This window comes from Tinamus guttatus, unplaced genomic scaffold (genome assembly GCF_059628265.1).
Source record: "Tinamus guttatus ecotype Peru unplaced genomic scaffold, ASM5962826v1 Tinamus_guttatus_pri_ptg000724l, whole genome shotgun sequence".
NCBI classification, from domain to species: domain Eukaryota; kingdom Metazoa; phylum Chordata; class Aves; order Tinamiformes; family Tinamidae; genus Tinamus; species Tinamus guttatus.
The window spans coordinates 158,673-171,129 of record NW_028289258.1 but is presented as its reverse complement, the minus strand read 5'-3'; positions in this window follow the sequence as shown (position 1 = coordinate 171,129).

Here is a 12,457-nt window from a genome sequence, read left to right as displayed (position 1 = left end):
GCAGTGGTGCTACAGGACACTCAGAGCGAGTCTGTCACCACCAATGGCTTTATGTTTCAAGAAACAGCCACTGAGGATGAAAAAGCTCTCAATGAAGGGAAGGAGAACCTCTTGTGAGAACTTGCTGGGGAAGCAGATTGGGTGTCTATAGTCTCCAGGGACACAGGAGCAGGTCTAGGATGACCCATGGCAGAGATGGCCAAGGGCACTGCCAAGGCCCCAACACAATGGATGTCTTTATACTGTTGACTATGGCTGTTGTGTCTGTCACCGAGGCATACCCCAAATCACCAGGACTTCTTTACCCCCTTTATCCTTCTAGGGACCCTGGGAGTTGTCGTGTGCTTGTCCTGCACTCAGCATTGCACACCCTCACCCAAACACTGATGCCAGGAGGAGGCTTGGGCAACACATGGAGGAAAGGATCTCCCTTTCCAGGGTTTCTCTGCCTGTGCTTGGCCAATGTGTGTTGACAAAACACATCAAGGGCGTATTCAGCATCAGAGCCACCTGAGTAATTTTTCTACCTAACTATTACCAATGATTATATTTTTTAGCTTTAATCAGCCCCTGGTGAGTTGTTGTAGTTCATGGCCTCAGTGGGATCCATTAATGCTCTAAAAAACTTTAGGGTTTCCTTCTGACTTTGACTTCTCCACTGATTTCTTCAATCTCCTTCCAATAGCTGCAATTCATGGACTCAGCTCCAAGTACTGCATGGAGATCATTAAAAAGCAAAAAGCCCTGACAAACCAGGACTCGCCCTGCTATTTCCTTCAACTGTCCATGGCTAATTGGAGAGGTTTGGGACGTGTAGCTGAAAGCTGAAGACAACAATTATATACAAGTATTTCATCTTTTTAAAGTTTGCTATTATTATTATTCTAAAGAATAGGTGACAGCACACCATCCAATTCATAGCCATCCAGAGTGACTCCTAATGAAGTCTGCACATGTAGGAAAAGCAGTGTCTCAGAGATCAGGCACCTTATGCACAATCTTCCTCCCCATCTCCCCAGCCCTACTATTTCCCTCATCAGCCTCTTGGGAATTTAAAACACTCCTGTTGAAAGCCAGCCTTAGTCCACCTAAGTCTGCACTCAATGTTATAGCTCACCTGCCCCAATTCTCACTTGCTTTACTTAGACAAATGGCTGTGAACAGGCACAGGGGGATCTTCTTTTAGTTACAAAGAAACAAAAAAATAAAGCAGAGTATAGTTTCATAGAAAATAATGACCCTCTTTGAATGTATGCTAAGTCCATACATATAGTAAGGACTTGGCTAATGGGGCAGAATGCAGAAAGACAGAGCAAGCTTTAACCCCCCTAAAGGGCAAAACAGCAGCTGAGTCTCTGAATGAACAGAGCATCAGGAGGAGTCACAATGTGTCCAGAGAGTGCCCTAAAGGGGATGTTAGAAATTGTCACTTTGAACAGGACATGTGGGAATGGGAGATTTAGGTAGACACACAGGAGACAGGGGAGAGAATGGGCCAAGACCCCCAGCATGAAGAGCTGGGCTCACAGCATCACTGATGAGCTGCCACAGACTTAATAACCAACCCAAAGAAGTCCTTCCTTTGGCAGTGACTTGGAAAGCCACATCTCTGATGGGATTCCAGGGAGATGGTGTTTCCCTTCTGTAAGATGGTCCCCAGGACTCTGCAGAGATGAGGAAGAGCATGAAGGGAGGTTGCAGGGATATTCACCAACGTCATCAGCTGCAGAGCAGGGAGCTGGTCATCTCCCAAACTGCTGATTGAGTCAAATGAGATGGGGAGTGATGAGCGAGATGAGGACTGCTGGATGACCACCCGCAGCCTGGACCTCAGTTCTTGTTCCCAGTGATCCTGCTGCTCTCCACCAAGGCTCCCAGCTTCAGGAGCTCCTTCCCGAGGGTTCACACAGAAACTGTCACCGCAAAGACCCCTGTGGATCCCGGGCTGTGGCAGCAGCTGCTCAGGGCTGGAGGCTGCCGCAGGAGTCCTGCCTGAGGGTCCCACCTTGCTCAGGGGACAACGTGGCAGCCAGGACTCCTTGGGCTGGGGCTTCCCCAAGCCCCAAGGCTCCCGTGAGGCAGCTCCAACCCTTGTGTGGGTGCTGGGGGCAGAAGGAGGGAATCCAGGGCAGGTTTCCCTGGCACTGGCTGCCCCTCTTCTCCCCCACGCCGGGGTGGGCAGTGCTGGCTGAGCCCAACACAGCAGCTCACACAGCCCCCCAGGCCCCCACACCAGCACCCCCAGCACCAGCAGCCCCGAGCTGGGCTCCCCTCCCTGCCCCGGCCCCGCACAGCCCCCAGCACAGCCAGGAGCCCCGCGGGGCCTCACAGCCAATGGCTGCGCTGGGCATGATGAGGTCACTGCTGCCGCAGCCCCTGATAGGCCAGCTGCAGGGAGAGGGCGTGGCTGCTGCTTGGGAGGTCCCCGCTGTGGGCAGAGCTGATTGGGCAGCAGCAGGGCTGGCTCTGCCTGGTGACTGTGAGGTCACCGCTCCCGCAGTGCCTCATTGGGCAGCAGCCGGGCCCTGCGGGGCTCTGCGCTGCTGAGATCATCTCCGCGGAGCAGCTGCTGAGCCCGGGCTGGGCTCCTGGCGGGGAAGGGCTGGGGAGGCCATTGCTGCCCTGGAGGGCGGGGACAGAGAGCTGGGCGGGATGGCACTGTGACGTCATGTCTTTGTGAGTGCCTGATTGGCCGGCAGCAGGCAGGCAGGCGTGGGCGGTGGGTGGGGGGTCTCTGTGGTGAGAGGAGCTGAGGGGGCAGCAGTGGTTCCTGTGTGGGGAAGGGGGTTGAGGAAGCTGCTGTCTCTGAAGGCCACAGGCAGCCCCAGGGATGTGGTGGGTTTGCCCCTGTGAGGTCACCTCCATGTGAGCAGCTGGGTTTGGGGTTTAGGCTTTAGGGTTGTGATCAGTGGCGCAGAGCCTAGTTGGAGGCCTGTAGCTAGCAGTGTACCCAGGGGTCCAGTCCTACTCTGTTTATTCATTAATGTCCTGCAGGAAGGGACAGAGTGCAGCGAGTTTGCTGAGGGTATAAACCTGGGAGCAGTGGCTGATCCATTGGAGGGTTTGTGCAGGCATTCAGAGGCACCTGGAGAGGCTGGAGACTTGGGGGTAGAGGAACCTCATGAAGTTCAACACAGTTAAGAACTGCACGTGAGGAAGAATAACTGCATGTCCCAGGAGAGGTGGGGGTTGGCCAGCTGGAGAGGAGCTGTGCAGAGAAGGACCTGGACATCCCAGTGGGCAAGAAGTTGACCCTGAGCCAGCAATGTGCCCGCGTGGCCGAGAAGGCCAATGGCATCCTGGGTGGGGAGGGGATCTTATCAGTTTTTATAAATACCTTAAGGGAGGGTGTCCAAAGGAGGAGGGTACTTTGTGTCGTAGGGGACTGTGTAGGTCACTGCCTTGGAGATGGCACAGCCAGGCAGAGAACTGTCCTGGAAAGCAGTGCCCTCCACTCCCCCCTGTTGTTCTCCAGAACTTTCTGATAAATCCTTCAGGAATGTCTCCAAATGGTACCAAAGGATGTGAAGTATTTCCAGTGGGGCACTGGAGAAGTTCCTGTTACTCCCCTGCATGACCAGGCCTCTGCACTGGGCACAGCTGTGCAGGAAGGCATGATGTTGAGATTGGGAATTTGGCATTTTGTGAGGGAACCAGAGTTTCAGGGCTACTTTCAGGCTAGGATCCTGAGCATTTTTCTGTCTAACTTTTAAGCAGAGGTAAATTTTTCATATACATTAGTTTACATGACCAATCAGATCCATTCATGATTCTTGGTTCCATCAGTCCCTTTGCCATGTTACAGTGTGAGTTAATTCTGTGCAGACCTGAAATGGGCCATTGAGGCTGATTTTGCACTTCTGGTGTAACCTTTGCACAACCTCTGGCTGGATTAGACTGCTTTCTTTGCAGCACTTCTATTTTATAAGAAGAGCAGGGCTGTGGAAGGTCAGCTGAGATGTCCTGCTCATAGGGTACATGGCCTTGCATGTTGTTTCCTGTAAAACTAGAGTATAATATAAATTTCCTTCACAAGTGACCAATAAATTTCTGCAATGGAAGGAGGTTCTGGGAAGAAGATAGGATGTGATGGACTACAGTTCTTGCAAGGAAAGCTGAAGGGTGAGACTGTAGTGTGGCCCTTGTTTTAGATAAACTGCAAGACCACTTGAGTGAAGCAGTTGACCATCTTGCAGCTGAACAGATCCAGTGGTTGCACAAATGCCTTTGACCATGTTAATCAAAAGAGAGTGTTTGCATCCCTGAGTGAGCCAGACCAGCATGTGTTGGGTAGGGGGAGTGTGGACAAGGCTCAGCTCAACGCAGGGTATAAAAACCGAAATGTAACAAAGAAATAAAAAAGGGGTCTGGAGCTGTTTTCATCGTATTCCTTTCTGGCAGCTGGGGATGCTCAGTGTGGTGGCAACGAGCGTGTTGTAAAGACAGGTTAATGGGAATCCTATTCGTACTGTCCCACACCTGAGTTCTCATCCAGCTGTGAGGCAGTCCCTGGCCAGCTCCATCCTCCCGCAGGTCCCCATATCCCAAGGGAGAGGAACAGGCCAGGCTTGCACATCCTCTCTTGTGCAGCAGAGCCCAGCAGGTCCTGCAGCCCAGCTGCCTGCGGAGCCCTGTGTGGGGCACAGCCTGGAGTGGGCAGGGACCGGCTCCTGGGTTGCCCCAGACCTGACCCCACTGAGCAGCAGCCCCCATTTCCCTCCCTCCTTCCTTGTGCTGTGGATGTGCTGGCAGGAGGCCTCCGCATTGCCCTCCCCTTCCCTCGCTCTTTCCAGCTCCAGCCGAGCTCTGCATTTCCTCTCTCCATCCCTGCTGGCACAGAGCAGGTCGTGATGCTCCTCCGGGGCAGTCCGTCCCCTCCTGCCCTCTCTGCACTCCCACCCCGGCACCCTGAGCACTGGTGCTGCTGCCAGGGCAGAGGTGGAGGATCCCCTGGAGCGACTCCGCAGGGAGCTCCCAGGGAAAAGCTGTGCCCAGCACCAGCCCCAGCATGGCAGAGAGGGCTGCCCTCTCCCACCCACCTGGTGGTGCCAGACCCACCTCAGCCCAATCCTGAACGGCTCCAGAGCAGCCCTGGAGGAGCTGGAGCTGCCTCAGGCCCCGGGGCAGTCTGGAGGCTGAAGGGTTTGACATGAGCACAGCATTTGTGGTGCTAGAAGCAGGAGGAGAGCAGGGGAATTGGGGAAAAGACCCTGGCCCTCAGCTGCACAACTTTGGCATTGGGCAGGAGATGCCTTTGTGGGGGCTGGTCTCCAGGCTTCGGGGGTGCCAGCTCAAGGGTAGGAGCACCAGGGTCTTCATGCAGAATGAAATTCCAATGCTTCGGGATCAGGGGATGAGGAAAAAGATGTCATGGAGTTGCAATAAGATGTTGTAATAAGAGCTGCTGGACCATATCGACGGAATAGAGCATGGAAGGACAGCATGGAAATGAAGAGAGCGGCTCTCAAAAGAAAAAGTTCTGCTGCTCTGCTGGGACGTGTCTCCAGGAAAGCTGCCGCCCTCACAGGAAGGCTGCTGTCACTGTGGGGATGATACTGTCAAGCATGGGGTCTATCCTCACAAACTGCTGTCCGAGTTCCCTCCTCTCCAATGTTCCTCCTCTCCCACATGTTGAAGCTCTGTAGAGGGAAGGGACCAGCCCACAGTGACACGTGGCTGTCACCCGTGCAGGAGAGGGCTGTGAGATGACATGCTGACGGCGCCTGGAGCAGCTGAGCTCTCCTAATGGACAGGGGACCCATGGTCTCACCCCATCCGTACTTGTCTGAGCAAAACTCTGTGCCTCGGATCTCCCTTGGTGCCAAAGCAGGAGGAGACACTGCACAGGGAAACTCTCCTCACTGCACTGAGGGACACGACACCTGGGGGAGCTCTGACCAGCGGGCTCTGAGGTTGCCCCTCTCTGCTGGTGAAGGGGGAAGCAGGGCGTCCTGCTTCAACTGAGTCTCTGGAGAAGATACAAATGAGAGGAATCAGTACTCAGAATTTGTGTATTCACTTATTTATTTTCTATTTGAATGCATCAGAAAAAAAAAAGAGACAGGAGGAGAAAGGAAAAGAAAGGAAAGGGAAGGGAAGGGAAGGCAAAGGAGGGGAAAGGAAAGGAGGGGAAAGGGAAGGGAAGGGAAGGGAAGGGAAGGGAAGGGAAGGGAAGGGAAGGGAAGGGAAGGGAAGGAACAGCATAAAGACTTGATGCCAGATAGCCTGTAACTGGTGAGTGGTTGTGCATGGCGGAGTTATTGGTGCTGACATTGGACCCATGTAACCAGTTTCCTCAGGGCATCCTTGAGCTCCTTGTTTCTCATGCTGTAGATGAGGGGGTTCACTGCTGGAGGCATCACCGCATATAGAAGAGCCACCACCAGATCCAGAGCTGGGGAGGAGATGGAGGGGGGCTTCAGGTAGGCAAACATGCCTGTGCTGAGAAACAGGGAGACCACGGCCAGGTGCGGGAGGCACATGGAAAAGGCTTTGTGCCGGCCCTGCTCTGAGGGGATCCTCAGCACAGCTCTGAAGATGTGCACATAGGACACCCCAATGAAAACAAAACACCCAAAGGCTGAACTAAGGCTAACCCCAAGAAGCCCTACTTCCCTGAGGAAGGAGTCTGAGCAGGAGAGCTTGAGGATCTGGGGGATTTCACAGAAGAACTGCTCCACCACATTGCCTTGGCAAAGTGGTAGGGAAAATGTGTTTCCGGTGTGCAGGAGAGCGTTGAGAAAGCCACTGGCCCAGGCAGCAGCTGCCATTTTGACACAAGCTCTGCTGTCCAGGAGGGCCCAATAGCACAGAGGTCTGCAGATAGCAACGTAGCGGTCATAGGCCATGACTGTGAGGAGAGAAAACTCTGCTGAAAATAAAAAAAGGAAGAAAAAGACTTTCGTTGCACATCCCAAGTAGGAAATGGCCTTGGTGTCCCACAGGGAACTGGCCAAGGATTTGGGGAGAGTGGTGGAGATGGAGCCAACATCAAGGAGGGAGAGGTTGAGGAGGAAGAAGTACATGGGGGTGTGGAGGCGGTGGTCGCAGGCTACGGCTGTGATGATGAGGCTGTTGGCCAGGAGGGCAGCCAGGTAGATGGCCAGGAAGAGTGAGAAGTGCAAGAGCTGCAGCTCCCGCATGTCCGCAAATGGCAGGAGGAGGAACTCACTGGGGGAGCTGCTGTTGGACATTCGCTCCTTCAGGCCACTGAAGGACTGACAGAGGAAAAAGAGTTGTCGAGAAATCAGAACAGATTTCCATGTGTAAATCTTTCTCATAAGCCCTCCTCTAGCTCGCAAATGTTATGAAGTCAAGTCTCAAGTCGTTGAGGTCTGCGTCTTGAGCTCTGGTTGGTGCTGGGTGAGTTTTCCATGAGGACACAGAAATCCCCAGCATTCCTACTATACTCTGAGTAAATGGCTGTGGTTATAGAGGGGCAAAAGGGATCACTATAACATTAATGCAGAGTGAGAAGAGCTGACCTGTTCCCAGCTGCCCTGTGTTCGCACCTCTGATGCAGAGGAAAATTTCACTCATTTCACCATAGAAATAAATCACTCCATGGAGTTCAGAGGAATCCAGGTTCAAAGTGCAGATCACCCAACCCAGTGCCCTGTCTCAGAGTTCCTGAGGGAGGTCTCAGTCCTCCTCTTCAAGCCAGAAGCACATTGGACTTATTCCATCTGTTCCCATGCACCTGCCCAGCAGCAATTCCAGGGCCTCAGTACCTAGAGAGCTTCTCCATGGAGCCCCTCCATAAGACTCAGCTGTAATGGGGGAGCTGTGCCCCTCTGGAGGGCAGCTTGCAGCCCAGCCAACAAAAATACAGAGAGAATGTTTTAAGGATGAGGTGTCCTCAAGGGAGAATTGGCTCATTCCCAGACCCTCACAGTACCTGGCTTCAAGCAGCACAGGGCAGAGGGGTATGGGGCACCTCACACACAAGGACATATCTGCATGGCAGGACTCACAGGGTCGGTGTCTGGACTTCAGCAGAAACCCCCTGCTCAGAGAGTCCAAGGGATGGACACGAGCTGGTGCGAAGCACAGAGCAACACCCCGATAGCTGTGCTGAGGGAAGCAGGGCCAGTCAGGGCTGGGGAAAGAGAGCTCTCAGGAGTGTCTCCTTCACGTCCCTCTGCCAAGGAAATATGGTCTGGATGACCATATGAAATGGATGAAATATGGTCTGCAGCTTGCAGAGCAGAGGGTTGTGCTGGTGTGGACAGGAGAGGAGGTGCTGGAGGTGACAGTTTCCTCTCAACCTCTGGCCATGACGCTGCTGCCTGGGGAGCCATCCCCTATGGGAGCTGTTCCTCCATCCCTACGTGTCTGCCCTGTTTGTGCTCACAAACCCCATCCCACCTGCTGGGCCCTTGGCTCTGCCCTGCAGACATCCGCTGGGGTCAGGATCCTGCCCAGGGCACCTTTGTGTTTGCAGGTGAGACAAACCTTGCTGAAGCTGGAAAGGGGATGCTGGCTCTGTCTGTAGGCTGAGGGGTAAGTGAAGGCATTTGCTGAGGTCCTCCTACTACTGCTCTTCTATCAGTGTCACCACCTATGAGCCTCCATCCCCTGTCTAAATCTGTCAGATCCATGTCCATTTTATCCCACCCAAAGAGAATAAAAGTGAGAGCGCAGAGTCTTGATGACTCTTTTCTATCAGGAGTTCCCTGCCTTGGTGTTCTTGATGAAAAGTAGCCTCTGATATGTCCCCAAGGCAGAAAATACAAAATGGGAGGCTCAAGCTACCCTGCTGGGGGTTTCTCTTCTAACCCAGAGCTTCTCCCCATAGCGGCATGGGGAGCTCCCCAGGCAGGCTGAGTGCTGACACTTACAGGTGTCAGAGTCACTGCCCCGGGCTCACAGCACCATGGAGCACAGGGACACTGCTCTTAATTACAGCCCTGGGCAGACCCTGGCTTCACACCCTGCAGCCATCCCCAGGAGAAGAGGACACTATACACTCCCTGCATTAGAGTGCCAGGAACGCTGCTCTGAAGCATCTCCCCATTTTCTGCACAGGAGAAAGTGAGAGAACGATCATTAAAACCCCAATCTGTAATGGTTTGGGGTCAGAAGACCCCTCCAGGAACCTCAGCAGCATTGCCCTCCCGCCAGAGACTCACCGTGTCAAAGGATGTGACGCTTTCTCCACCAGTTCTCCTCTGTGTTCCCACTCCACTCTGCCGTTCACCTCTCGCTGCCTTCTCTCCTCCCCTGTCCGCAGCAGCAGGCAGTGCCCGCAGCCCTGCTGCTCTTGGCACAGGAGCTGCTCCTGCACTCGGCTGTCTCTGGGCAGTGCTGCCAGGCTGCCACGAGCTGCCTCCATCCCAGGAGCCTGGCCCCGCACAGGAGCAGAGGCCCAGCTGAACTCAATAATTTCTCTGTCCCTCGTGTTCCCTCCTCCTGGGAAATGTTTGTTAAGTAAACTAAAATAATCACTTGTTGTCCTTTCGAACTGAGTGGAGAAAGAATGATTCCCAACTTGCCATCTATTTCATCAGAGGATGACTATCCATGCAAGTTAAAAAGGTCCCACTCTGGAAGTCCCTAGTTAGTAAGACCCTAATAGGCAGGACACCCAGACAGGGGCAAGAAGGGGGCTCATGGATTCAGATGAGTCAATCTGGGCATCCCATGCTGGTTCTGAAGCCCTTGGTCTGGGATGGGATTCACATTCCTCCCCTGAACTCCACAAACACACAGAAGGTGGGATTCTGCCTCCCCACGCTGAAGTGTGCACAGCACTGACATCTCCACGGGAGCTCCTTCTCTAAGCTCCCCTTGTAATCACTGCTGATGGAGGGGACAGTTGAAGAGTGACTAGAGTTCAACTGGGGACAGTTGAAGAGACAGTGGAGGTACCAAAAAGCTGCCCATGTCTGTTTGCTCTTAAGAAGCAAATATCGGACCCACATTCTCATGGAGCCTGAGGACAAGACCAGGTGGGGAATGTCCTTGGCCATCTCAAATGAGCCCAGGTGCCTTTCACTATTATGTGAGCACCATGCAGTATAAAGCAGAGACCCAGGCAGATCATCATAGTGCAAAAAGTTAATATAATTCAGGGCAGGCATATCATTCAGTGACATCGGAACAGGCTGGCTGGGCCAAGACAGATGCCTGCATTGTCCAGCATAACCAAATGCCTCCTCTAGCATGGGATCTATGAGAAGCCATGTCCCTTTGGAGTTGGAGCTGGGCAAGCACCTCAGGACCTCTCGGGTTCGCTACCAGTGCCAAAACAACTGGATCCCACCACTGCCTTTAGGCCAAGTCCATCCCTCCTACAGCCAAGCGTGCTCCCTAAATGGGAGAGGCACATCACACCAAGGTGTCTGCTCTGGTCTCTGGTCTCTTAACAGCTTCTTGCTTTTATCAAACAGAACCTCCTTTCACCCTGGATGATATGGCTGGGCTAATGATGGCCTCAGGATGGCTGGATCATAGACAGCTCCAGCCCAAGAACACTTTCAATGATGCCTTTTCCTGCCTGGATATTGGCCCAACTCTGTCACAGGCCCCAAGGTGCTACAAATCGGCTCAGGCAACAAAGCCCTCTCCTGCCATTTCCTCAGAGTCACACTATGTTTTTCCCTGGCCTTGGGCACTGCAGGCTTTGCTCTCTTAGTGGGAACCTTCTTTCACCATTGCACTGACATCTTCTCTCCATGCCAGCATTTCTCTGCTCTCAAGTGGGGCCATTGCTTGGCTCTTGGTAATAGGGTCTACCATGACCAATCTGTCTTCTGTGCCACATCCTGATGTTTTGCATCACAGATATATGGAAATGCCTGTAGTCTGGCAGGAGAGCTTAAGGATTTGGGGGATTTCACAAAACTACTGTCCATAGAGCTGTCTCTACAGAAAGAAAGCATAAAAGTGTTAGCAGTATGGACCAGGGCATTGAGAAACTCAGAGGCCCAGGCAACTGCTGCCATTTCAACACAAGTTCTGCTGCTCAGGAGGATCCCATAGTACAGGGGTCTGCAGATGGCCTCAAAGTGGTCATAAGCATGACCACTTTTTCACATGACTATGTGAAAAAAACATTCTCTTGAACTCAAGAAGACAGAGACCTGTGCAGCACATCCCAGGTAGGAAATGTCCCTGGCATCTCTAATCGCTAGAGAGAGAGGGTAGGAGTCAGTAATAACACCTTGTAATGCCTGAGGGGCTGGGGTGGCCCAAGGCAAATGCAAGGGTCTTCAAGTTCTCTTGGAACCATCCTGAGAGACGGACATCCTTCCCAAGCACCAGCTGGTGGACATAGGGGCAAGGAGGGTATCCTTGACCACCTGAAATGGAACCAGACATGTGCATTTAGGGCATGTGAGCTCAAATCAGAGCAAAGCAAAGTGACACACACACGCATCCCTGCACGGCAGGCACCTAAGTTCAGTCCAAGGTCTCTAGAGCTGTGTCAGGTGCCTGGTGTGCCCATTACAGCCAGCCATGGCTGGCAAATACAGCACAGCACCTCCAGGAAAGACCCAACCTCCTGGAATGGGTGCAGAGGGCAGGAACTCTGAGGCCTCTCAAGGTGGTCCAGGGCCTATGGACCAGCAACTGAGCACCAACACATGAAAGGAGGAATCAGTAATGGGAGACACATGACACTGGGGTCTCTTTTCATGAACCTATGTTCTTAAAGGCTGATGGGTCTCCTCTTCCTGAACCTTCTTACCTGTGGTGATCCTGACAGTGAGTATGCTACTGATGTCCTCAGTGTGGCCACATGAAAGGCTGTCCTCATCCAGAAGGAACAGGAATTTTCTCAGCAGCAACTTGCCCTTCCTGGACATCCTCTTTACCTCTGTCACATGCCTCGAGGTACTTTAGAGTCCCGTGGGGCAGCAACTCCTTCTCCTGTTGGGGCTGCCTTACCCAGCTGGGCTGGCCTGGAAAGTTCCCAGAAGAGGAGGAATGTCACCCGCAGTGAAGCACAGGGGAACATAGCAGTGTGCTTCTGGGAGCCATCCTGCCCTGTCCTTCAGGCTAGTCCAGTGTGACAGATACAGGTGTGCTCACCTAGAGCACCTGCACACGCACACCCATGGTCCCTACGGCACTGGCATGGCCTTTGGGTGCCTGGTACCGCTGGTTATCCCCTTTCCCATGCTTGGTGGCCTGCTGGGGCCAGCAAAGGTGATGCTAGTGCTGTCAATGGGCAGAGTGGGTGAAGGCACTTTTGGAGCTTCCTCACAACCTGCTGATTTCCCTGTTGGCCTTGGAGTCTTCAGTGAGTGCCCTTGGATTGGCCTTTGTTCTGGCACAGCGATGCACAGAACTGGCCTCCAGCAGCAGCAGCTCTGCACATCTGAGCATGCACTGATACAAGAAGGAGAAACATGTCCGAAGGATTCAGGTTTTAATTCTGCATTTCAGGTACCATAATTCATATTGCTTTCATGTACCCTCATACCAGCTTAAGACAAGCAAGAAATGGAGA